Source organism: Arachis hypogaea, chromosome 12, assembly GCF_003086295.3.
Source record: "Arachis hypogaea cultivar Tifrunner chromosome 12, arahy.Tifrunner.gnm2.J5K5, whole genome shotgun sequence".
Classification (NCBI taxonomy): domain Eukaryota; kingdom Viridiplantae; phylum Streptophyta; class Magnoliopsida; order Fabales; family Fabaceae; genus Arachis; species Arachis hypogaea.
In genome coordinates this window covers 79512975-79539723 of record NC_092047.1, presented here as the reverse complement: position 1 = coordinate 79539723, position 26749 = coordinate 79512975, and the positions used below count along the sequence as shown (strand labels likewise).

Genomic DNA, 26749 nt, shown 5'->3' with positions numbered 1-26749 from the left:
ACGTTTAACCTCCAGTTTAACCTTAAACTGGAGGTTAAACGCCAGAATGAGAATGCCACTCAGGAAGAGTTCCACGTTTAACCTCCAGTTTAACCTTAAACTGGAGGTTAAACGCCAGAAAGGGGAAATGCACCAGGGAGCCATTCCACGTTTAAGCTCCAGTTTGACCTCAAACTGGAGCTTAAACGTGTTCGACCAAGTTTTCTCCTCCAGGGTTGCTTTCTCCATTTCCACGTTTAAGCTCCAGTTTAACCTTAAACTGGAGCTTAAACGTGTTCGACACCTCCAGGGCTACCTTTCTCAGCTTCCACGTTTAAGCTCCAGTTTAACCTTAAACTGGAGCTTAAACGTGTTCGACCTCCAGGATGGCTTTCTCCTCTTCCACGTTTAAGCTCCAGTTTAACCTTAAACTGGAGCTTAAACGTGTTCGACCTCCAGGGCTGCCCTTCCTATCTCCACGTTTAAGCTTCAGTTTAACCTTAAACTGAAGCTTAAACGTGTTCGACTACATGACTCTCCAGGGCTGCCTTCTTCCATTTCCACGTTTAAGCTTCAGTTTAACCTTAAACTGAAGCTTAAACGTGCTTCTACAAAAGGCTTCACTGGAAGTGTCTGGCGTTTAAGCTGCAGTTTAAGCTTAAACTGCAACTTAAACGCCACTCTTGGAAAAGGTTTCTGGGCCAAAAATATTGCGGTTTAAGTTAGTCTTTGAGCACAAACATTAACTTAAACTTACTCTGGTATGAAACCCAATTGAATATCATGGTTTATGGGATTGGGCCTGAAGGATTGATGAGTCTGAAATTTCAATTTGTTGAGTCATGTACTATTATTTGATTATCACTAAGTTGGCTCAATGAATGTTACAGAATTTGGATCAGCAGCCTCATCAAGATTATGGATCATAAACCCAAAGCAAAAGGAAAGCAGGGAGAGGCCTCAAAGCCCAAGAAACACAACAGAAGCTCAATATAGAAAGTGTATAAATAGGATAGAATTTAAGTTAGGAACAGATTGGAACCTTTACCTTTTCATTTTGCTAGTTTTCATATCTTTGTAATTGAATTCAGAGCTATGACTCACTAAACCCCCTTTTCATTGGGTTAGGGAGCTCTATTGTAATTCAATGAATCAATAATAGTTTATCTTCTTCTTCAATCTTTTCTCTTGAATTTTGTTAGAAAGCTTCTCGATCTAATTCCATTGGGTAGTTGTCTTGGGAAAGAAACTACCCATAATTGGAATCCTTCGGAACCTTGGGAAAGGAATGGAGGATTCATGCTAGAGAAGCTTTCTCACAGTGAATTGGATTGGGGTTTGGATGGATATTGTGACATGTAATCCTACCAAATTGTGGTTCATGAAACTGTGTGGTATAATCAGTGATCGAGCATCATCTCTTCTTATGAACATTTAAACCAAGGGATTGGGAATTTGTTTGTTTTTAGAGAGAATTGGTGAGCCAAGGGATTGGGATCCAATCATATAAGATTGCCAAGCAAAATTCAATGAACGCATTGGTTGAAGAAGAGATAAACATGTTTTGATTCGGAGATCTCAATATCTCCTATAACCCAATGAATTCCCCATTTCTGATCTCCACTTTCTCTTTACATTCTGCAACTCAATTCATGCAATCACCCCCATTCCCTTTTAATTTTCAGCAATTTAGCTTCTGCTCTTTAATTCATGCAATTTAAGATTCCGCCATTTAAATTCCTTGTCATTTCAATTTCTTGTCATTTACGTTTCCCGCCAATTTTACATTCCGCAAATTCTCATCTAAATCTTGATTCCGATCAACTAGAACACACTTCTAATCCGAATTGCTCACTCAACCAATCCTTGTGGGATTCGACCTCACTCTATTGTGAGTTTTTACTTGACGATAACCGGTGCACTTGCCGGAAGGAATTTTGCCGATCGTGCAATTTCCTAAATCGTGGCATAACTAGTTTGTGCACGCATCAAGTTTATGGTGTCGTTGCCGGGGATTGGTTTTCGATTGACAATTCTCAAATTGGAAGTTAACTAGATTGAGCATTTTTTTTTTGTTTTGATTAATTCAGTACACATTACTTGTTGAATTTTAATTTCCGCACTCTGTTACATGCTTTCTTTCTTTATGCCTTTAAATTCAAGCAACTAACTCACTGACTCACTAACTGTTTGAATTAATTCCTCAACTGCTCTAACCATACTCTTCCATTAACCAAGAGTATTTCACTTGTTTGTTGCCTGTGCTGTGTTCTTGTATGACAGGTAGGAGAGGAGAGACATCAACTCCTCCATATACCGAACCAGAGAGGACCCTTCATAGACTTAGAAGGGAAGCAAGAGGGAAGAGAGTACTGGGAGAAGAAGAATCTGAAGGAGAATCTGAGGACAATTTTGAGGAAGCTCTAGATCTCAACATGGATAGAGAAGTTCACAACCATGAGAGAGCTGATGGAAACAATGCCATTCCTGAGAGGAGGGTTCTTAGTTCATACATAAACCCAACCTCTGGGAATTGTGGTAGCAGCATTCAGAAACCACCCATTCAGGCCAACAATTTTGAACTCAAACCACAGCTAATATCACTTGTGGAGAATCATTGTTCATTTGGTGGGAGTGCTAATGAAGATCCCAACCAACATCTCACAAAATTCCTGAGAATTTGTGACACTGTGAAGTCCAATGGAGTCCAGGAAGATGCCTATAAACTACTTTTGTTCCCATTTTCACTTAGGGACAAGGCAGCTAAGTGGCTGGAATCATTCCCAAGGGGGAGCCTAACAACATGGGATGAGGTGGAAAGCAAGTTTCTGGCACGTTTCTACCCCCCACAAAAGGTCAATAGGCTTCGATCTGAGGTTCAGACTTTTAGACAACAAGATGGTGAAACTCTCTACGAGGCATGGGAGAGGTTCAAGGATTTGACAAGGAAATGCCCACCAGACATGTTCCATGACTGGGTGCAATTGCATATTTTCTATGATGGACTTTCTTATGAATCAAGGAAGGCGGTAGACCATTCATCGGGAGGTTCATTGAACAGGAAAAAGACTGTGGAAGAAGCCATTGAAGTGATTGAGACAGTGGCTGAGAATGAGTACTACTATGCTTCAGAGAGACACAACACTAAGGGAGTCATGGAGCTGAACCATGTTGATACAATTTTAGCCCAAAACAAGGTGTTTGCCAAGCAACTAGCAGAGCTTACCAGGCAATTAGAAACAAAGCAAGTGGCTGCAATACACACACAAGATCAAGAGGAAGTAAGCATTGAAGGAGGTGATTGGGAAGAGGCCAACTATGTGGGAAACCAACAAAGGCAATCATATGATCCACATTCCAACACTTACAACCCAGGATGGAAAAACCACCCAAACTTTGGGTGGGGGAACCAACAAACCCAACCACAAAACCACAAACCTTACAACCACAACCAACATAACAATTCCACATACCAAAACTCCAACCAAAGATCATACCAAACCACACAAAACACTTACTCCCAACCATCATATCATGGCCAAAATAATCAACCTACCCAACCTAATCCGAACCAACAATTCCAAGATCAATTAAACCGGATAGAAGGAATGATGGCAACCATGAGTCAAGACATAACCGAATTGAAAAGCTTCAGGGATGATGTGAGAGCTACCTTAAGAAACCATGGTGAAAAACTCAAGAGGATGGAGTCTCAAATAGGAGAGTTATCTCAACAGGCCCCCAAATCAACTGCAGTGTTCCCTAGTGACACAGAAAAGAATCCTAAAGGGGAACAAAAGAGAGTGAGATGGGAAGAATGCAAGGCCATCACCATATTGAAGGAAGTCTCAGAAGAAGAAGGAATCAGACCCTCAAAACAGGAGCCAGAAAGCTTGAAGGAAGGTGTGGAAGAAGCTAAGCAGGAAAGTGAAACTGAGCAAGCCAAAGAACTGCAAAAAGGCATGATGGAAGCATATCAACCAAAAGCACCATTTCCTCAGAGGTTAGGAGTGGGTGAAAAAGGGAAAACCTATTCAAGGTTTTTAGAGACATTTAAGTCTCTCCATATCAATATTCCCTTTCTTGAGACTCTCCAGCAGATGCCTACACATATCAAGTATTTGAAGGAATTGCTGAGAAAGAAAAGAGTTTTAAAGGGAGGACAAACTGTAATAATGAACAAAGAATGCAGTGCCCTCATCAAGAAGGATATAATCTCTAAGAAAACAGACCCAGGAAGTTTTCATATCCCCTGCATCATAGGGGAAACAAAAATTGACAAAGGACTCTGTGATCTAGGAGCTAGCATAAATGTGATGCCTCTGACTCTTATGAAGAGGCTACAACTGAATGAGGTAAGATCCACTGATGTAATCATACAACTGGCTGACAAAACTCAGAAGCAAGCTGAAGGGGTAGTTGAGAATGTGCTGGTGAAAGTGGGAGATTATTACTTCCCCACAGATTTTGTCATTTTGGACATGGAGGAAAGCTACCTACACCCTATCATTCTGGGAAGACCATTTCTAGCCACTACTAGAGCGCTCATAGATGTAGAACAAGGAGAGCTAATTCTGAGAATACATGATGAACAGCTCATTTTCAAAGTTTTCAAACCTGCATCTGAGCCTGAACCAGAACCTGAAAAGCCTAAGGATGATAGTAGTCATCTGTGTTTGGAGGAAAGTAATCCAGCAGCTGAAACTCTAAAACAGTCTTTGGAAGGCAAACAGGAGTTGCAAGAGTTAAAGCCACAAGAATCAATGGAAACAGATCAGAAGGATCCTCCTAGCATAAGGGTCAATGAAGAAATCCTCAAGAGAAAGGGAAGAATGATAGGGAAATTGCCAAGAGGGTGGAGAAACAAGAAAATTCCCACTGAAGGTTTTTCTCCGGGAGATAAAGTGATATCAAGTCATTATCTGCCAATCCCACCTGGCCTCAAAACCATTCCTTCCCAGCTCCCTCAAGTGTTCACAATCAGGAAAGTTCTTTCTATGGAACATTTAGAGGTCATGAAGGAATCAAGTGGGGACGTTTGCATAGTGAGAGGAGAAGACGTCAAACACTACAATCCACCCTAACAAGGGACAACCGTCAAGCTAGTGACGTTAAAGAAGCGCTTCATGGGAGGCAACCCATGTTTTTAATATCCTTACTTTTTTTTGTTTTGTTTTGCATCTAATAAAGCATGGTTTCTTATGCATGAACTTGAATCCTCAGGACAACTGCTGAAAGAGTGCACTAAACATTGCATATAAAATACAATTTGTCTCTAAGTTTAGTGTGCCTGAGGGCACCCCAAATTCTATTCAAAATGCATTCAATTTTTCATGCAAAGAGCACAACCAAACATTAAGTTTGGTGTTCCTCTTTGAACACGGTTCATGAAAAGCAAGAAGTTCCTCTGGATTTCGAAATTCATGACAAGTAGACCATTAGCATGTTTTAATACTTTGGTTTCAATTACTTAGGGTAGTAAATTTGTTTAGAATCAAAGAGCCAAAGTGACTATGATTTATTAGAATTATGCACATTCATTAAGGACAACCAATATGGATTTCATGTCATCAGGAGACTTTACCAAACACTAAGATTGGTGTCCAATAATAAGTGTGCATACATACAAAAGTCACGGCTATAAGCTCATGAAGTTAATCATTGATTTACATGTGCAAGTACTATTCATCATTCACATGGACCGAAAATTGATAGCAAATTTGTTTGTTTGTGCAGGTACAAAAGGAAAGACAAAAATGGAGGAAAAAGACAAGGAGAGGTACGGTGCTTGGTCAAAAAGAAAGTTCACAAGTCTTTGAAACTAACACATGGGAAAAGGAAGTTCTGCAAGAAAAGATAGCTACATGTACAACCCAATGCACCCAGAATACTTCCAAGAAAATGAAAAGCAATTCGTCCTTCTCCCTAATTCATATATTTACCATCAAGCCACCCTTCACAAACCACCCTAGCCGTCCATTTTTCACTTACGGGCACTATAAAGAACCACTTGGGGAACGAGTTCAACACCACCAAATCTCCTTCATGCACATTTCCTTCATCATAGCATAAACTATCTCTTGCCGAAAACAACCTCCCCACACTTCCAACAACACTTCTTGCTTCACCTTGTCAACTTTAGCTTGTCACTTACCCCAAAAACTAAAGAACCAATGGCAGCCTCATCTAGCCACAAAAGAAGAAAAGACAAGCAACCAATGGAGGAGAACAGGGAATTCGATGCAAGGAGATACAAATCAGTTTTCCATGAGATTCAAGCCGAATGGATGAGACCTAAAAGAGTACTAGCTGAGGTTCCCTTTGACCTTGAAAAGGATGAGTTCCCAGGTGTTTGGGAAAAGATCAAAAAGAGGAAGTGGGAGCTCCTGACTAAGCCAATCACTAAAATCAACATCAACCTGGTGAAAGAGTTTTATGCAAATGCAGTGAGGGAGGATCCAACCAAGAAACCCACATACAAAAGCTATGTGAGAGGGGTGGAAGTTGACTTCAGCCCCAAGGCAATCATGAAAACTCTTGGCCTGAAAAACATACATTTCAGCCAAGCAAGTTATGAAGAAAGGATGATAGGAGAACCTTTCTATACGACTATTGCTGAAGATCTTTGTGCCATCAGAGCTGAATGGGTGAGAAAAACAAGAGGGGCTCCAAGAGTCTTGAGAAGGGGAGACCTAACACCTGAAGCTAAAGGGTGGTATGCAATAGTTAGGAGATCCATCCTACCCAATGCAAACTCTTCAGAAATAGTCCCTAAAAGAGCCATCTTGCTTCATTGCATTATGGTGGGAGGGGAGATCAAAGTTCATAAACTCATTGCTGAACAGATACAAGAGTTTAGTGAGAAAAGTGACCCTGAATCCTGGCTCCACTTCCCGAGCACCATCATTAGACTATGCATCGATGCCCAAGTACCACTTGAAGATGAAAGTCCTAATTGGCTATATCCTGGATTGGCCATAACTGCGTACAGAATGACTCTTGGCCCAACTGCTCCAAGACATACAAGAAGAAGAAATGAAGAAGGGCAACAAGCGGAAGCCGAGCAAGAAGCAGAACAAGAAGGACAGGAAGGAGAAGACAGAGAAGAAGAGCAAGAAGAGCAAGCAATTCCAGAAAGAAGACAACGAATTCTCAGAGACCCCATGGATATGAGCAGAATGCAGGAAATCATGGAAGGAATGTCTCAACAATACATGAGGTCTCAGGAGAGACAAGAGGACTTTCACCTAAAAATGATGGATATGCAAAGGAACTTTGAATCAAGATTCTTAGATCTGCAAAGGGAACAGAATTTACACTTACAGGAATCCTTCAGCCACATATTCCAACACCAAGATGCCAATGTCTTGGCAATCAAGGAAGCCACCACTTTACAGAATGCAAGATACTCAGTCCAAGCTGATTACAACATCAGTTCGCAAATCAAGCTTAACTACATAGGGGAACATCTACACAAGATGGACCCAGCATTCCCAGCTTTTGATGAGTATTTCAAAGGGAGGAAAGAAGGAGAAATAAACAAGGCAATGATCCTTGAAAAAGGAGTGGAAGAAACGATGAAAAAGGCTGGATTCTGGAAAAAGCTCATAAGAAAAGACAAAGGAAGCACAAGTGGTCAAAAAGAGGCAGGAAGCAAGAAGAAGCAGGATCCCAAGAATTAAGAAGAACCAAGCAATAAATAAGAGGTGGTCTCATTCCTTAATAATCAAATGATAATTGGTGAATTGTCTTTATGAGCTTTCTTTCATCATAAGTCATTTAAGTGTTATGTGGAGTTTTTTTTTAGTATGAGTGTCTGTTTATTGCTTTGAATAAAGTGAATGCCTAGATGTTTGGATATAACTTCACCTTCTTAAACAAGTGCTTGCCATGCTTGTTCTGTTTCCAAAAATAAAATAAAAGTTTGAACAAAAGTAACTTGGCTCAATTAGTGACAAATCAAGTAGAATTAAGTGGTGGTATGCATGCTTGATTGTTTAAGTCAGATCACTGGAAATAGAGTGTAGAATTATCATTTTTTATGTAGAAATTGAAAACTGTCTATGGATCTTGATGAATAAATGTCTTTGGCCATGAAAAAGAAAGAAAAAGAAGAAGAAAAAGCCACTGAAAAAGGGCAACCAAAAAGCAAAAAAATTGAGAAAATAAGCTAGGCACCAATGGTTTGAACTTCTGAGACAAATGCCTGTGGTGTTTATGTATTAAGGATATGCTTGGATGAATAGGTTCTGAGGAGTGTTTCAACACTCGGTAACTTGGGTTAACTAACCCGGGATTATCAACCAAAAGTCCATTATCAAGAGCAACCTAAATACAAAACATTTAGTCACACAAAGAGGTGCTGGGCACCAATGTCTCAAGAAGAAATGTGAACTAAAATGCCTGGAGTGGATATGTGTAGTGCACTGATAAGAAAAAGAAAATGCCAAAGGCTTGTGCAACACATGACACTAAGCAAACAAGGAGCAAAGAAGCTCTAAGAAAAAGAAAAGAAAAACAAAGAAGAGAAAAGTGCCAAAGACATAAGAATAACAAGAGGCCATAGCAGTGTTTGATGGATGCAATGAAAAAGTGATAATCTTACCTGATAAGAATGAAAAAGTGATGCTGCAACTTTCTGCATAAAACCCTTCTGATGAACTTCAAATGCTTGCTAATATAGCCAATGTGATTGCTTTCTGTTTCATACTTTCTTCTCAAATAACTCAGGACTTGCTTAGGGACAAGCAAGTATTAAGTTTGGTGTTGTGATGCCAAGGCATCTTAGGCTAGTTTCACTAGCATTTTTCTGTTAGTTTTAGTTGTTTTATGCATTTTCTTGAGCTTAAAGTAACCAAGAATGGTTAAATGAATAAAAAAGCAATGAACCATCCAAACAGTATGATTTTGATGCAAATTCCATGAGTTTTAGTCATATTACTTGAATGCTATGAATGGAAGAATTCTCATGAAATTTTGCAAGACTTTGATGCAATTGTTTGGATGATTTCAGGGATGAAGAGGCTAAGCAAGGAAGCAACAAAATCAATAAAGGAAGCTTGAATATCACATGTGGAGTTTAAGTTCCAGTTTAAGCCTAAACTGGAGCTTAAACGCCAGAATCATGAAGGCTAAGAAATGCTGGAATTGAAGTTTAACCTCCAGTTTAACCTTAAACTGGAGGTTAAACGCCAGAATGAAAGTCTCACCAAAGAAGCATTTCCACGTTTAACCTCCAGTTTAACCTTAAACTGGAGGTTAAACGCCAGAATGAGAATGCCACTCAGGAAGAGTTCCACGTTTAACCTCCAGTTTAACCTTAAACTGGAGGTTAAACGCCAGAAAGGGGAAATGCACCAGGGAGCCATTCCACGTTTAAGCTCCAGTTTGACCTCAAACTGGAGCTTAAACGTGTTCGACCAAGTTTTCTCCTCCAGGGTTGCTTTCTCCATTTCCACGTTTAAGCTCCAGTTTAACCTTAAACTGGAGCTTAAACGTGTTTGACACCTCCAGGGCTACCTTTCTCAGCTTCCACGTTTAAGCTCCAGTTTAACCTTAAACTGGAGCTTAAACGTGTTCGACCTCCAGGATGGCTTTCTCCTCTTCCACGTTTAAGCTCCAGTTTAACCTTAAACTGGAGCTTAAACGTGTTCGACCTCCAGGGCTGCCCTTCCTATCTCCACGTTTAAGCTTCAGTTTAACCTTAAACTGAAGCTTAAACGTGTTCGACTACATGACTCTCCAGGGCTGCCTTCTTCCATTTCCACGTTTAAGCTTCAGTTTAACCTTAAACTGAAGCTTAAACGTGCTTCTACAAAAGGCTTCACTGGAAGTGTCTGGCGTTTAAGCTGCAGTTTAAGCTTAAACTGCAACTTAAACGCCACTCTTGGAAAAGGTTTCTGGGCCAAAAATATTGCGGTTTAAGTTAGTCTTTGAGCACAAACATTAACTTAAACTTACTCTGGTATGAAACCCAATTGAATATCATGGTTTATGGGATTGGGCCTGAAGGATTGATGAGTCTGAAATTTCAATTTGTTGAGTCATGTACTATTATTTGATTATCACTAAGTTGGCTCAATGAATGTTACAGAATTTGGATCAGCAGCCTCATCAAGATTATGGATCATAAACCCAAAGCAAAAGGAAAGCAGGGAGAGGCCTCAAAGCCCAAGAAACACAACAGAAGCTCAATATAGAAAGTGTATAAATAGGATAGAATTTAAGTTAGGAACAGATTGGAACCTTTACCTTTTCATTTTGCTAGTTTTCATATCTTTGTAATTGAATTCAGAGCTATGACTCACTAAACCCCCTTTTCATTGGGTTAGGGAGCTCTATTGTAATTCAATGAATCAATAATAGTTTATCTTCTTCTTCAATCTTTTCTCTTGAATTTTGTTAGAAAGCTTCTCGATCTAATTCCATTGGGTAGTTGTCTTGGGAAAGAAACTACCCATAATTGGAATCCTTCGGAACCTTGGGAAAGGAATGGAGGATTCATGCTAGAGAAGCTTTCTCACAGTGAATTGGATTGGGGTTTGGATGGATATTGTGACATGTAATCCTACCAAATTGTGGTTCATGAAACTGTGTGGTATAATCAGTGATCGAGCATCATCTCTTCTTATGAACATTTAAACCAAGGGATTGGGAATTTGTTTGTTTTTAGAGAGAATTGGTGAGCCAAGGGATTGGGATCCAATCATATAAGATTGCCAAGCAAAATTCAATGAACGCATTGGTTGAAGAAGAGATAAACATGTTTTGATTCGGAGATCTCAATATCTCCTATAACCCAATGAATTCCCCATTTCTGATCTCCACTTTCTCTTTACATTCTGCAACTCAATTCATGCAATCACCCCCATTCCCTTTTAATTTTCAGCAATTTAGCTTCTGCTCTTTAATTCATGCAATTTAAGATTCCGCCATTTAAATTCCTTGTCATTTCAATTTCTTGTCATTTACGTTTCCCGCCAATTTTACATTCCGCAAATTCTCATCTAAATCTTGATTCCGCTCAACTAGAACACACTTCTAATCCGAATTGCTCACTCAACCAATCCTTGTGGGATTCGACCTCACTCTATTGTGAGTTTTTACTTGACGATAACCGGTGCACTTGCCGGAAGGAATTTTGCCGATCGTGCAATTTCCTAAATCGTGGCATAACTAGTTTGTGCACGCATCACGGACTGGGAACGACCAACCTCTATGACGGAGATCAAGAGTTTCTTAGTTTTGGCGGATTATTATTAGAGATTCATCAAAGGTTTTTCACAGCTCGCTTTGCCTTTAACTAACCTGACCAGGAAGGACGCACCATTTATTTGGACCTCTGAATGCGAGAAAAGTTTACAACCATTGAAGCAGAAGTTGACCACTACACATGTGTTACTGTTGCCTGAGCCTAACAAACCTTTTAAGGTGTATTGTGATGCATCAGTGAAGGGACTGGAGTGTGTGCTAACACAGCACCATAATGTTGTGGCATACACCTCACGGCATTTAAGACCGCATGAGATGAATTATCTGACTCACGATCTAGAGCTTGCTGCCTTTGTGTTTGCTCTAAAATTCTGGAGGCATTATCTGTATGGCGTCAAGTTTCAAGTCTTTCCCGATGATAAGAGCTTGAAGTACTTTTTTATCAGAAAGAACTGAATATGTGCCAGAGGAGGTGGATAGAACTACTAAAAGATTATGATTTCAAGTTAAACTACCACCCAGGAAAGGCTAATGTTGTGGCAGACGCTTTGAGCCGAAAATCTTTATGTGCTGCTTGTAATATGCTTCGAGAGGAAGTTACTAAAGACATTTGAGAGTCTGAACTTGGGGTCAGAGAGGTGTCTGGTACTCTTGTGTTGAAGTCAATTACAAATTTCAAGTGATTTTAAATCTAAAATCATAAAGGCCCAACAAGACGATCAGGAGTTACAGAAGGTGTTACTGACAATTGAGAAAGGGAAGCAATGGAGATTTTCTTGGATGGAGATGGAATATAGCGGTACAAGGGTAGGATTTGAGTGCCGAATATTGGGACTTTGCGGCAGGATATCTTGAAAGAGGTGTACAAAAGTGGATTCTCTGTTCACCCGCGGAGTACTAAGATATACCATGATCTGAAGCGATGTTTTGGTGGTCAGGAATGAAAACTGATGTGGTGTCGTATGTATCTAAGTGCTTAACCTGTCAAAAAGTAAAAATTGAGCATCAGAGACCATCTGGAACCCTTCAGCCTTTAGAAATTTCACAATGAAAATGGGAGAGCATTGCAATGGATTTTGTGTCGGGTTTGCCAAGAACTCGACCTGGATTTGATGCTGTTTGGGTGATTATGGATCGGCTGACAAAGTCAGCTCACTTTTTACCCTTTCAAATGAATTGAACCTTAGAAGGGCTAGCACGTTTGTACATCAAAGAAATTGTGAGGTTGCATGGCATGCCTACCACCGTATTCTCCGACAGAGATCCATATTTCACATCTAGATTCTGTGGAGCCTTCCAATGGCCATTTGGAACTCAGTGAAGCTTAAGTATGACATAACACCCTCAAACCGATGGCCAATCTGAGAGAACGATTCAAACCTTAGAGGATGTGCTGATGGCGAGCTGGGATCGGTATATGCTGCTAGTGGAGTTTGCGTATAATAACAGCTACCATGCTAGCATCGGGATGGCTCCGTATGAGGCTCTATATGGGAGAAAGTGTCAATCTCCACTATGCTAGTATGAAGCTGGGAAAATAAGCTTGTTAGGGCCTAAAATGATAGTTGAAACCACCGAACAAATCAAGAAAATCTGAAGCCGAATGCTTGTTGCTCAAAATCGTTAGAAATGCTACGCCGATCAAAGGCAAACGCCTTTAGAGCTTGAGGAAGGGGAGCATGTGTTCTTAAAGGTCACACCAACCACCGGAGTGGGTAAAGCAATCAAAACAGAGAAACTAACCCTCGTTATATTGGTCCATTTCAAATTCTGAAGAGGATTGGACTAGTAGCCTACAGAATTGCCTTACCGCCCCATCTTTTGAACCTGCACGATGTGTTTCACGTGTCGCAGCTTTAAAAGTATATTCCCGATGCTAGTCATGTTCTAGAACCTGAATCGGTTCAAGTAAGAGAAGATTTGACACTTCAAGTAAATCCGTTAGAATTGACAATACCAGCATTAAATGATTGCGCGGAAAAAAGGTTTCATTGGTGAAAGTCGCTTGGAGTCGGGATGGAATTGAAGAACACGTGGAAACTCGAATCCGAAATGTGGAAGGACTATCCACACTTGTTCTCAGGTAACTAAATTTGAATTTTGTGGGCAAAATTCTTATTTAGGTGGGTAGGATGTAAACCCCGCACAATTAACGAATAATTAGCCAACAAATTAAATATTAATAAAAAAAATTAGAAAATAGAATTTTATAGTTTAATGAGGAAGAATTAATTAAAGTACGAATTTTAACACTAATTTTAAAGAATTTGGCCCAAGATTAGGCCGAATGGGCCGAACTGGACAAACTAGTCCCAATGGCCCAACTAATTTACTTAACCAAAGGAGCTTCAGCTCTTTCCTTCTTCCTCATTGTTGTTTCATGCTTGGAAATGATAAGGTAAGAGAAGAAGAATTTCAATCATAACTTTCTACTTCGAGCTCCAATCGCCGCACTGTTTACGGCCACGCGACTGCAGCGTTGAGCTCTACAAAGTCCAGTACTCAATGAAGGTAAGAAAATCACTTTTCGGTTTTGATTCTCTCCTCCCCTAATACTGAAAATTCTATGATTTGGGTGTTGAGATTTTGTTGGTTTTGATGTTTATGATCAAGCTAGCTTAGTGGGCTTGCTGGGTTTTGACCCAATTTTCCTTCGGTAAGGTGAGACAACTCTAACCCTAGTGAATTCCTTGATTATTGTGGTTGGGTATAAAAAATTTTGTATATAAATGTGGTAATGTGAATTAGGTAGTGTATATATATATATATATATATATATATATATATATATATATATATATATATATATATATATATATATATATATGAATTAGAGCATATTTGGGGAAATTGGAAGCTTGGATTGAGTCGTGGTTGCCGAATTTTGGTGTTGGAGGCTTGTAGTCTTGCGTTTTTGGGTGTCTTTAGCTTAGGGGAGAAACCGGCCACGGTATGGTTTCGGTTTTTCATATATAATATATAATTCTTGTTAAAACTTAGGCTACACAACATAAGATAACTTGAATTATATGTCAAGTGCATGTTTAGTGGTTTTAGTTAATGCCATGTGTGTTGAGTTGGATGTGGGTAAATGGATGTGTTGGTTAATGATATGAATGTTTCTTCTGGATCAGAGAATGCTGCGCTTTTAGTTCTAGCCTTTACCACAAAGACCCTAATCTCCCCATACCTCGGCTGAACTGGTGTCTTGAGAAGTCCCCAACGAAGTCATGGATTAGCCGTCTAAGAGATGTATAATCAAGCTAATGGTTCATCATTGTCTGATGAAATACTCACTCTGAACCAATGTAGAATGAGATAACCTTATGCCAGTTCAACGCATTCATAAGGATGAAGAACGAAGATACGTCTTAGAATAGAGAATCAAACACGGATTGAAGATAAAACAGTAATACTTTATTAATCCATAAAACTCAGCAGAGCTCCTCCCCTCAACATAGGAGGTTTAGAAGCTCATACTGATGGAAAATACAATGTAAACGTGTAAAGTGTCAAAAGTCTTTGAAAAGTGTAAAAGTTCTCAAATAAATACTAGACTAATGATTAAGGATTACATAAGAAGGGTAAAATTATCTTTTAGTGCTAAAATCCACTTCCGGGGCCCACTTGCTAAGTGTTTGGGGTGTGCTTGATTGAGATCCACGTGCTAGGAGGCCTTTACGACATTGAACACTGGTCTCCTCTCCCTTGGGCGTTGGATGCCTGAATAGGGCTGGAAACCGGTGTTGAACGCCAGTTCTGGGCCTTCAATTCTAAAGCAGAGTATGGACTATTAAACATTGCTGGAAAGCCCTGGATGTTAGCTTTCTATAGCCATCGAGAATGCTCCATTTGGAATTTTGGCGTTTAACGCTAGCGGTTGATAAACCCCATATTTAGGGTTTATCTTGTGTTGAATTTAGAGGGTTTTATCATTTTTTCTCACATTTATCCAATGAAATAGCATGGTTTTATAACTTCTCCTTTAATTGTGCATAAGAGTGAAAACATGCTTTTGAGGTCTTGAAATAGCTAAGTTTAATTCACCTTGATTCCATTAGATGCTTTGATATGTTTGTTAAGTGATTTTATATTTAAGAGGCAAGGATTGGATCAAGGAAATGAAGGAAAAGCATGAAAAAATGGAGAACTCATGAAGAAATGAAGGAATCGCAAAAGCTGTCAAGCCGACCTCTTCGCACTTAATTGACCATAACTTGAGCTACAGAGGTCCAAATGATGCGGTTCCAGTTGCGTTGGAAAGCTAACATCCGGGACTTCGAAATGACATAAGATTTTTCATAGTTGCATCAAGTTTAAGGGGGCGCGCACGCGCCAATTTTCACGTGATTCATTAAAAGCAAATTAGTGGCCAGCGAATTCTAAAGCCTTGTGAGCCCAATGTAACTCATTTCTGATGCTATTTAACCCAAGGATTGAAGAGAGATGAGACATCTAGTCATTAGTTTATTTTTATTTTAGTTTTATCATGCTTTAGTTAGTTTCTAGAGAGCTTCTCTCTAGAATTAGGAGTAGGTTAGATCTAGATTAGGAATTCTTAGATCTAGGTTAATTTCATGCTTTGATTTACTTTTCCTTTTGCAATTCTTCTTCTTCTACCTTTCCTCTTTCTAGTTTTACATTTAATTCATGCAATTCTCTACTTTTATGTTGATGCACTTTTGCTTCTTCTATCTCTCTTTCAATGCAATTTATGATTCATGTTCCTTCATTGTTGATTTGATTTGTTGTTGTTTAATTCCTTACAATTGAGTAGTGTAGATTTACTTTCCTTGCTACTTTACTATATTTTCCTTTTATGCCTTCCAAGTGTTTGATAAAATACTTGGTTGGATTTTAGTGTAGATTTACATTCCTTGCAATTTTACTATGCTTTCCTTTTATGCCTTCTAAGTATTTAATAAAATGCTTAGTTGGATTTTAGAGTAGATTTTAGTGCTCTTGGCTTGGGAAGGTAACTTAGGAGCTCTTGAGTTACTAATGTCCAAGTGATTGACGATTGGGAGCTATTAACTCTAGATCTCACTAATTGATTTGGTGGAGAACTAGGACTTATGGACTTGGATTGACATAGCTCATTTGACTTTTCTTTATTAGTTAGAGGATGGCTTAATGGGGTTGATCCTTGCCAATTTTCATGTTGTGGTTAGTGATTAGGATAGAGATCCTTGACCACCAATCCATGCCAAGGCCTTTTGTTATTTGAATTTCCTTGCCATTTCCTTTTCATGTTTCTCATCAAAAACCCCAAAATATAACTCATAACCAATAACAAGAACACTTTATTGCAATTCCTAGGGAGAACGACCCGAGGTTTAATACTTCAGTTTATATATTTTAGGATTTTGTTACTTGTGACAAACAAATTTTTGTATGAAAGGATTATTGGTGGTTTAGAAACTATATTGCAACGAGATTTCATTTGAGAATTCTAAACCACACAAAAGTCCAATCTTCAAAATGGCATCGTTGCCGGGGAATTGCAATGGTGTTGTGTTGTTGGTTATTATATATATGTGAATAGTGTGAATATGTTTGCTTTTGATAGCTTTTGCTAGTTTTAGGATTTGGTTTTGTTTGTTTCTTATTTGATTTTATTTTCCTTTTCTCTTGTTATCATGAATTCTCACTTTGGCTATGAGTTTGGTTCTAATTATGTTATAGGAAATGAGGACGATAATGAGAATGTGTATCAAGGATGGGATAACCAAAGGTGGGAGGAGCCATTGCATATGATCAATCTTCATGGCAACAACCTCCACCAATGTACTATGAAGAAGAGCCATTCTATGATGCATGCCAACCCAATGGCTATGGCAAATCTCCTTGTGACTTTCAAGAACCACCACCATATGCCTATGAGTCATATCCTCAATATGAACCTCAACCACACTCACAAGCCTATTTTCACCAAACACCTCCATATGAACCTAATCCATATCCATCCTACCAACCACCTTTTGAACCATATGAGCCATACATGGAACCACCATTCCAAGATCACTACTCCCAAGAACCACTTCAATATACACTACCACCTTACTAAGAAGAACCACCTTCCTATTATGAACCTATTCTCCAAGACATTGAACCCTCCTACCCACTCCAATCCTCAATGGATGAAATTCTTAGCCTTATACTTCAAGGGCAAGGAGAAATGCAAAGGGAGACACTAGAATTTGTGGCTACCTTGACCAAGGTAGTAAGCATTTTAGCCTCCCAACACTTGAGCACTCAAAGTACTTCCATGGTCACATGTGGAGAATTAATTGAAAAGCATAGCATGAAGGAGCGATTGGAAACTCCGGTGGAGAATGAGGAATGCCACTTTGTGTTAGAACAATTGGAGGAGCCTATGATCATTGAAGAAGAGGAAGAAGTAGTCGAAGACTTAGGAGATGCAGGACCTCCTTGGGAACCTAGAGTTGAAGAGAACCTCTCCGAAAAGATTGAATTTGATGTTGAGGAGAAAAGTGCACAACCTCCAAAACAATTTTTGAATGAAGGCTTGGAAGGAATGAAGCAAGAATTGAGTTTCCTTGGTGATGAAGATCATGTATCCAATCCTCTTGGGGGTGAATCCTTTGAATTTGAAGAACCTTCTCCCAATGAGATGGAAAGCAATGTGGAGGTAGATTTCTCTCTTCCCACCATTTATGATTTGAGTGATGGAGAAGAGTTAGATGAAATTAAGGAACAAAGGATTGAGGTTGAAGAATTTTGTCAAGAGGTGGAGGAAACCAAGAAAGAACACAAGGGAGTAAAACTTACAAACACATTGGAGATACCTCTCCCCAAGCCATCACCATCCATTCTTTCATTCAAGTGGATAAATTCCTTATACTTAAGCTTTATTATTCCCCTTGAATATGGATTGCTTGAGACGGATGGTCAACTTAGATATATTTGTGGCTTTAAGAGCAAAAGGGAGATGGCTAGTGGTTGGAAACATTATTCTAGGTTCATGATGGCTACACGTTCAAAGCTTAATTGCAACGGTTAGTGTAGAACGAGATTGCTTGGGTCTAGGATATTGTTTGGTTGCTTAAATGAGAATTCCAAAAATATGGCACCCACATGGATCAATGAGAATCAACTTCAAGACGGGTGTGAAAATAAAGTATGGGATCCCGGATTACAAGAAGGGGATCAACTTTGGGAGCCCCAAGCTTGTGAAGAACTCCATCAACACTTGGTGTAACAAATAAGAAATCTTGGGGCACAATGGAGAACAAAGCATTGGTGGGAGTTCCAAGATGAATTCAAGCACAAGCCACCTTGAGAGGAGCTCCCCATAAGTCCAACTTAAGGACAATAAACAAAAGTGCTAGGTGGGAGACACCCCACCATGGTAACTTCTTTTAATTTTCTCTTTTGTACATATTGGTAATTAGTTTAAATTCATGTTTTTGGTTGAGTTTGTTGAGTCTAATTGGTAGTTTAGTATGTTAAATAAGGTTTTATGGTGTTTTGGTAGCTGTTTGGAGGTTTGGAATGCTTGGATTGGTGCAAAAACATAGAAAAGAAAAAAAAATGAAAAACAGAGCACCATCCACGCGTACGCGTGCATCAAGAATTTTCGCCTACCCACGCGGACGCGCCATGTACGCGCATGCGTGGATTGAGAAATTCCACCCCCAAGCCAAAAACCCGAGAGTTGTGCGATCGCTGCGCTAGCATTGTGCCTTTCGCACAAACCAACTCGCGCGTATGCGCACATGATGCGTACGCGTCACTCTCGAAATAAGCCATCGACGCGCACGTGCCATGTACGCGTACGCGTCGCGTCCATTGCACCACCATCTGCGCGCGCGCCATGCGCGCGTACGCGCGGATGTCCTTCCTTCAACACATTTCTTTTCTTATCCTCTTTCCATTTTTTTCCTTCTCCTTTCTTCTTCCCTTCTTCTACCCCTCATCCAACACTCCCAAACACCATTGATAACCATTTATTTTAGTTAGTTAATTAGTTAGTTAGTTGATTAGTTCATTTTAGTTAGTTTTCATTTCATTTTCTCTTTTTCATTGTAAGTGTTGGATTGTTATTCTTGTTTACCATTAATTGCTGCTGAGTATTAAAAAAAAGGGATGTTATCTTAACATCATTATGTTTATAATCTTTGTTGGATTCTATTGTTGAGGTTATATTTTGCTACTTGGTTTTGAGTTTTTCATGCTTACCTTTTAAGAATACCAAGTGATGAGAATTGCCTTCGAGCTTGTAAATCCTTTTGAATTGCATGATTTGGCCACCATGTGATTTGAACCTTATTCTTTGATTAGAAAATCTCTTGACATTGGATGTTGAGCATTTACTTTAATGCATTGTGTTTCATGATTATAAGCATCCATATGCTTTTAGCTTGAATGCTTTCATGCTTCTTTAATGCTTGTTTTACCTTACAAGTTTACTTAAAGCATCTCAAGTACACTAGAATAAGTGAAGTGCATGCTTCTTTTGTGACATCGCCTTTTGTGCCAGTGTGTGTTCTAAAAGGCGCCTAATTTAGAATTCACACACTCATTTGTCATTACTGTCACACTAATTCACTCACTCAATTCTAGTGATTAGTACCTCATTTCCAACAATGTATGCTTCCTTGTTTTTGTGTTCCTTCATCTTATGGTGTTATATTTTTATTTTTCATGAATGATGCACCGCAAGCAAAAATGGAAGCGGAAGAAAGAACGCGCAGCAACTGGTTGATCTACCAGCTGAAGGTAGCAATCCGGAAAGTCGCCATACCCCCTTGCTCATCTTTGAGTGCACCGAGGACGGTGCAAACTTTTAAGTGTGGGGAGGTCGTCTGACCGATCGGTGATTTTTGGGTGACAAATTTCTAATTCCAACACTTTTGCATTTCATTTTAGGTCTTTTAGGATTTTTTTGTCTCATTTTCTTATTTTTGCATATATATACACAATAAGCTTAGTCAAAATAATGAAATTTTTCAAGGATTTCTATCTATAGGGCACCAATTGATTTGAGTAAAAACTTTTCATAGAACTTGCTTGAATTATATATATTGTGGAATATGATTTTTGAGCTAAGAACACAAGCTTGTGAGATTTGAGCCTAACGGTGTGGTTACATCTTATAACCACTTATTTTTCCTTCTTGTGTGTATTATTCTCTTTCTATGATTGTAATCTTTGATTTGTTTGATTCTTTATGTCCATTATTTTGTGTATTCATGCACTTATATGATTGAGACCATCATTTCATGTAGCTCACTTACCCATATAGCCTTACCTTTTATCTTCCATTGTTATCCAATTTGAGCCTACGATTAACCCACTTTGTTCCTTAATTTAGTACATTACAAGCCTTAAAGTGAAAAATAATAAATATCCTTTATTTGGATCTTTAATTAGCTTAGGCTAGAGTGTGTGTATCATTCAAGTGTGGGAACCTTGGGACATTAGTGAATAAAATGGTAGTTTTGTATTTTTATTGTAAATATTGGAAATTGGGTATATGCTCATGTATTGATTAAATGTATAGACCTTATGCATTAGTACTCTTGTATATAGTTTGAAAGAAAGAAAAAAATGAGAAAAACAAAAGAAAAAGAAAAAAATATATATGAAGAAAAGAAAAGAAAAGAAAAAAATAGAAAAAGAAAGAAATAAAAAAAGAAAGAAATAAAAAGAGGACAAAATGCCCTAAAGTGAAGCTCAATAAAATCAATGCATAAGTGTTGTGAAAAATCAATGCATAAGGAATGCATGAGTATGTGAAAAAGTGACAAATGGGTAGTTAGGATAGTTTTGAATTTTATAGGATGTCATAGGTTAGGTGGGAAGTCTAAGCATATCAAAGATTCAAATTTCAAGCTCACTTGACTAAATATGCATCCTACCTTGACCCTAGCCCCATTACAACCTAAAGAAAAAGACCTCATGATACTTGTATGCATGCATAAAATATATGTTGATTGTTAGATGAAAAACAAATCTTGGAAAGCATGAAATAGAGGAGAATTGAGTGAATCAACCCTAAACACTTGAGCGAATAGAGTGCAAACACATCCGGTGAGGGTTTGATGCTCAATCACATGTTTTCACCTATAATCATCACTTTTCTTGCAAGTTTGTAAAAATATTTAATAGCTCAATTCAATTGTGGTTTGGCATGGTTGCTAATACCTTTAGCCCTTGTGCATATATGTATTCTTGGGAATTGATTTATTTTGACCAAGCAATTGCATTCATATAGATAGATGCATATAGTTTAGGTTGCATTTAGATTAGTTTACATTGGATAAATGTTGATGCCCTTTGCTTTCTCTTGGTTTAAGCATGAGGACATGCTTGGTTTAAGTATGGGGAGGTTGATAAACCCCATATTTAGGGATTATCTTGTGTTGAATTTAGAGGGTTTTATCATCTTTTCCCATATTTATCCAATGAAATAGCATGGTTTTATAACTTCTCCTTTAATTGTGCTTAAGAGTGAAAACATGCTTTTGAGGTCTTGAAATAGCTAAGTTTAATTCACCTTGATTCCATTAGATGCTTTGATATGTTTTTCAAGTGATTTTAGATTTAGGAGGCAAGGATTGGATCAAGGGAAGGAAGGAAAAGCATGAAAAAATGGAGAACTCATGAAGAAATGAAGGAATCGCAAAAGCTGTCAAGCCGACCTCTTCGCACTTAATTGACCATAACTTGAGCTACAGAGGTCCAAATGATGCGATTCCAGTTGCGTTGGAAAGCTAACATCTGGGGCTTCGAAATGTTATAAGATTTTATATAGTTGCATCACGTTTAGGGGGGCGCGCACGTGCCGATTTGTACGTGATTCATTAAAAGCAAATTAGTGGCCAGCGAATTCTAAAGCCTTGTGGGCCCAATCTAACTCATTTCTGATGCTATTTAACCCAAGGATTGAAGAGGGATGAGACATCTAGTCATTAGTTTATTTTTATTTTAGTTTTATCATGTTTTAGTTAGTTTCTAGAGAGAGAAGCTCTCACTTCTCTCTAGAATTAGGAGTAGGTTAGATCTAGATTAGGAATTCTTAGATCTAGGTTAATTTCATGCTTTGATTTACTTTTTCTTTTGCAATTCTTCTTCTTCTACCTTTCCTCTTTCTAGTTTTGTATTTAATTCATGTAATTCTCTACTTTTATGTTGATGCACTTTTGCTTCTTCTATCTCTCTTTCAATGCAATTTATGATTCATGTTCCTTTATTGTTGATTTGATTTGTTGTTGTTTAATTCCTTGCAATTGAGTAGTGTAGATTTAGTTTCCTTGCTACTTTACTATGTTTTCCTTTTATGCCTTCCAAGTGTTTGAAGAAATGCTTGGTTGGATTTTAGTGTAGATTTACATTCCTTGCAATTTTACTATGCTTTCCTTTTATGCCTTCTAAGTGTTTGATAAAATGCTTAGTTAGATTTTAGAGTAGATTTTAGTGCTCTTGGCTTGGGAATGTAACTTAGGAACTCTTGAGTTACTAATGTCCAAGTGATTGATGATTGGGAGCTATTAACTCTAGATCTCACTAATTGATTTGGTGGAGAACTAGGACTTATGAACTTGAATTAACATAGCTCGTTTGACTTTCCTTTATTAGTTAGAGGATGACTTAATGGGGTTGATCCTTGCCAATTTTCATGTTGTGGTTAGTGATTAGGATAGAGATCCTTGACCACCAACCCTTGCCAAGGCCTTTTATTATTTGAATTTCCTTGCCATTTACTTTTCATGTTTCTCATCAAAAATCCCAAAATATAACTCATAACCAATAACAAGAACACTTTATTGCAATTCCTAGGGAGAACAACCCGAGGTTTAATACTTCGGTTTATATATTTTAGGGGTTTGTTACTTGTGACAAACAAATTTTTGTATGAAAGGATTATTGTTGGTTTAGAAACGATATTGCAACGAGATTTCATTTGAGAATTCTAAACCACAAAAAAGTCCAATCATCAGCTGTCCCACTTGCTGGGCGTTGAACGCCCAGAATGGCACCTATTATGGTGTTCAACGCCAGGCTGCCCTCCTTGTTGGGTGTTGAACGCCCAGGCCTGGCTGGTGTTCAGCGCTGGCCCTGCTTCCTCTCTTTGGCGTTGAATGCCCAGCCAGGCTCCCTGGCTGGCGTTCAACGCCAGGACGTCTGTCTCCATGGGAGTTAAATGCCCAATCCCCACCCTTTTCTGGCGTTGAAGGCCAGAGCGGTGCTTCCTTCAGGGTGTTCTATTTTCTTTTCTGCATCATTCTATCTTTGTTTAAACACTGTTCTTGATCACTAATCATTGAAAAGTAAGTTAATTAAAACTAAATATTTAAAAACTAATTAAAACATGAATAATTGAAAATTTAGAAAATACTATGTTATTAATCATTGGGTTGCCTCCCAACAAATGCTTCTTTTAATGTCTTTAGCTGGACTTCACTGTACTTAACTTAGTAGCAGTATTGAGCCTCCTGGCTCAATATCTCCTTCAAGGTAATACTTGACTCTCTGTCCATTAACAGTGAACCTGTTGTCCGGGTCTTTACCTTGAAGTTCTATGTGTCCATACGGTGATACACTAGTAATCACATATGGTCCCTTCCAGCAGGATTTGAGTTTCCCAGGGAATAATTTGAGTCTTGAGTTGAAGAGCAGGACCTTTTGTCCTGGTTCAAAGACTATGGAAGATATCTTCCTGTCATGCCACCTTTTTGCTCTTTCTTTATAGATTTTTTGCATTTTTAAATGCACCTAGTCGGAATTCATCTAACTCATTTAGTTGGAGTAGCCATTTTTCTCCGGCTGCTTTAGCATCGAGGTTGAGAAATCTAGTTGCCCATTAGACCTTGTGTTCTAGTTCCACTAGCAAATGACAGAATTTTCCATACACCAGTTGATATGGTGATGTTCCAATGGGGGTTTTGAAAGCTGTTTTGTATGCCCACAGAATATCATCAAGCTTTCTAGCCCAATCCTTTCTAAAGGTGCTTACTGTCCTCTCTAGGATTCGCTTTAGTTCTCTATTTGAGACTTCAGCTTGCCCATTTGTTTGGGGATGATATGGTGTTGCCACTTTATGGTAAACTCCATAACGGCTTAAGACAGAATCAAGCTGTCTATTGCAGAAATGAATACCTCCATCACTAATCAGTGTCCGAGGGATACCAAATCTGCTGAAGATGTTCTTTTGGAGGAACTTCATCACTATTCTGGTGTCATTAGTAGGTGATGCTATTGCTTCACCCCATTTAGACACATAGTCTACTGCTACAAGGATGTAGGTGTTTGAGTATGAAGGTGGGAAGGGTCCTATGAAGTCTATGCCCCATACATCAAACATCTCAATCTCTAGGATCCCTTGCTGAGGCATGTCATGACCATGAGGGAGATTGCCAGCCCTTTGGCAACTATCACAGTTACGGACAAACTCTCTAGAGTCCCTAAAGAGTGTGGGCCACTAGAATCCACTTTAGAAAACCTTGGTGGCTATCCGCTCACCTCCAAAGTATCCTCCATAGTCTGAGCCATGGCAACGCCATAGGATTCTCTATGCCTCTTCTTCAGACACGCAGCGTCGGATTATTCCATCCGAGCATCTTTTAAAGAGATATGGTTCATCCCACAAGTAGTACTTTGCATCATGCATGAGTTTTTGGACTTGCTGCCTGTTGTACTCATTGGGAATGAATCTTATAGCCTTGTAATTTGCAATGTCTACAAACCAAGGTGTTGTCCAGATGGCATAGAGTTGCTCATTTGTAAAGGTTTCGGATATGTCAGTGGAGGGAGGAGAAGTCCCTACCACTAGTTCAATCCGAGACTAGTGATCAGCCACTTGATTTCCTGTACCCTTTCTATCTCTAATTTCTATATTAAACTCTTGCAGGAGTAATACCCATCTTATGAGCCTGGGCTTAGAATCCTGCTTATTAAGTAGATACCACAGAGCAGTGTGGTGAGTGTAGATAATGACCTTAGATCCTACTAAATAGGATCTAAACTTGTAAATGGCATAAACCACTGTAAGTAGTTCCTTTTCTGTGGTGGTATAGTTCTTCTGTGCGTCATTCAGAACACGACTGCATAATAAATGACGTGCAGAAGCTTGTCATGTCTCTGCCCCAGAATTGCGCCAATGGCATGGTCACTGGCATCACACATCAGTTCAAATGGTAAGTCCCAGTTGGGTGCAGAGATTACAGGCGCAGTGATAAGCTTAGCTTTCAGAATCTCAAAGGCCTGCAGACACTCTTGGTCAAAGACGAATGGAGTGTCAGTAGTTAATAAGTTGCACAGAGGTTTTGCGATATTAGAAAAATCTTTTATAAACCTTCTGTAAAATCCTACATGTCCAAGGAAACTTCGGATTCTTTTGACATTAGTAGGTGGTGGTAATTGCTCAATCACCTCCACCTTAGCTTGATCCACTTTTATTCCCTTGTTTGAAATCCAATACCCAAGAACAATGCCTTCAATCACCATGAAGTGGCATTTTTTCTAATTCAAAACTAGGTTTGTCTCTTGGCATCTCTTCAGAACTAGAGCCAAATGTTCAAGGCAGGAGTCAAATGAGTTTCCAAAAATAGAGAAGTCATCCATGAACACTTCAAGGAATTTCTCCACCATATCCGAGAAGATGGAGAGCATACATCTTTAGAAGGTGGCAGGTGCATTGCACAGGCCAAATGGCATTCGCCTATAGGCAAACACGCCATATGGGCAGGTAAACGCTGTCTTCTCTTGATCCTGTGGATCCACTGCTATTTGATTGTACCCAGAATATCCATCCAGGAAGTAATAAAAAGCATACCCTGATAGTCTCTCTATCATTTGATTAATAAATGGTAAAGGAAAATGATCCTTTCTGGTGACGTCATTGAGCCTTATATAGTCAATGCACATACACCACCCTGTAACTGTCCTTGTAGGAATCAATTCATTCTTTTAATTGTGAACCACTGTCATGCCTCCCTTTTTGGAAATAACTTGGACAGGGCTCATCCAGGGGCTGTCAGAGATGGGATAAATAATCTCAGCCTCCCAGAGCTTAGTGACTTCCATCTGCACTACTTCCTTCATAGCCAGGTTCAGTCGCCTTTGTGGTCGCACCACTGGTTTGGTGTCATCCTCCAGCAGAATTTTGTGCATGCATTGGGTCGGGCTAATGCCCTTAAGGTCACTTATATTCCACCCAAGAGCAGTCTTGTGTGTTTTGAGCACTTGAATGATTGCTTATTCTTCCTGTGGCTCTAATGTAGAGCTTATGATTATAGGATAAGTGTCTCCATCTCCCAGAAATGTATATTTCAGGGAGGATGGTAATGGTTTGAGCTCAAGCTTTGGAGACTTATCATCTTCTTTAGGAGCACTTAAAGTCTCCTGTATTACATCTGCTACCTCCAACTCGAGCTGGGCATCATAGAAGATAGTATCCAACTCTTCCTCAAGTCTTGTAACCATGTGCACTTCTTCCACCAGGGAGTCGATGATGTCAATGCTCATGCACTCCTCTGGAGTGTCTGGATGCTGCATGGCTTTGACAGCATTAAGCACATATTCATCCTCACTG

The 26749-nt window shown here is 39.1% G+C and overlaps 1 non-coding gene across 1 annotated transcript; it reads right to left on the bottom strand.

Annotated features, from left to right (window-relative positions):
* Positions 1–2840: 2840 nt before the first annotated feature.
* LOC112731445 (small nucleolar RNA R71) lies at positions 2841–2944 on the bottom strand. Its single transcript, XR_003167222.1, has one exon. It is a non-coding gene; the product is annotated as a small nucleolar RNA R71 (small nucleolar RNA).
* Between the last annotated feature and the right edge of the window lie 23805 nt (positions 2945–26749).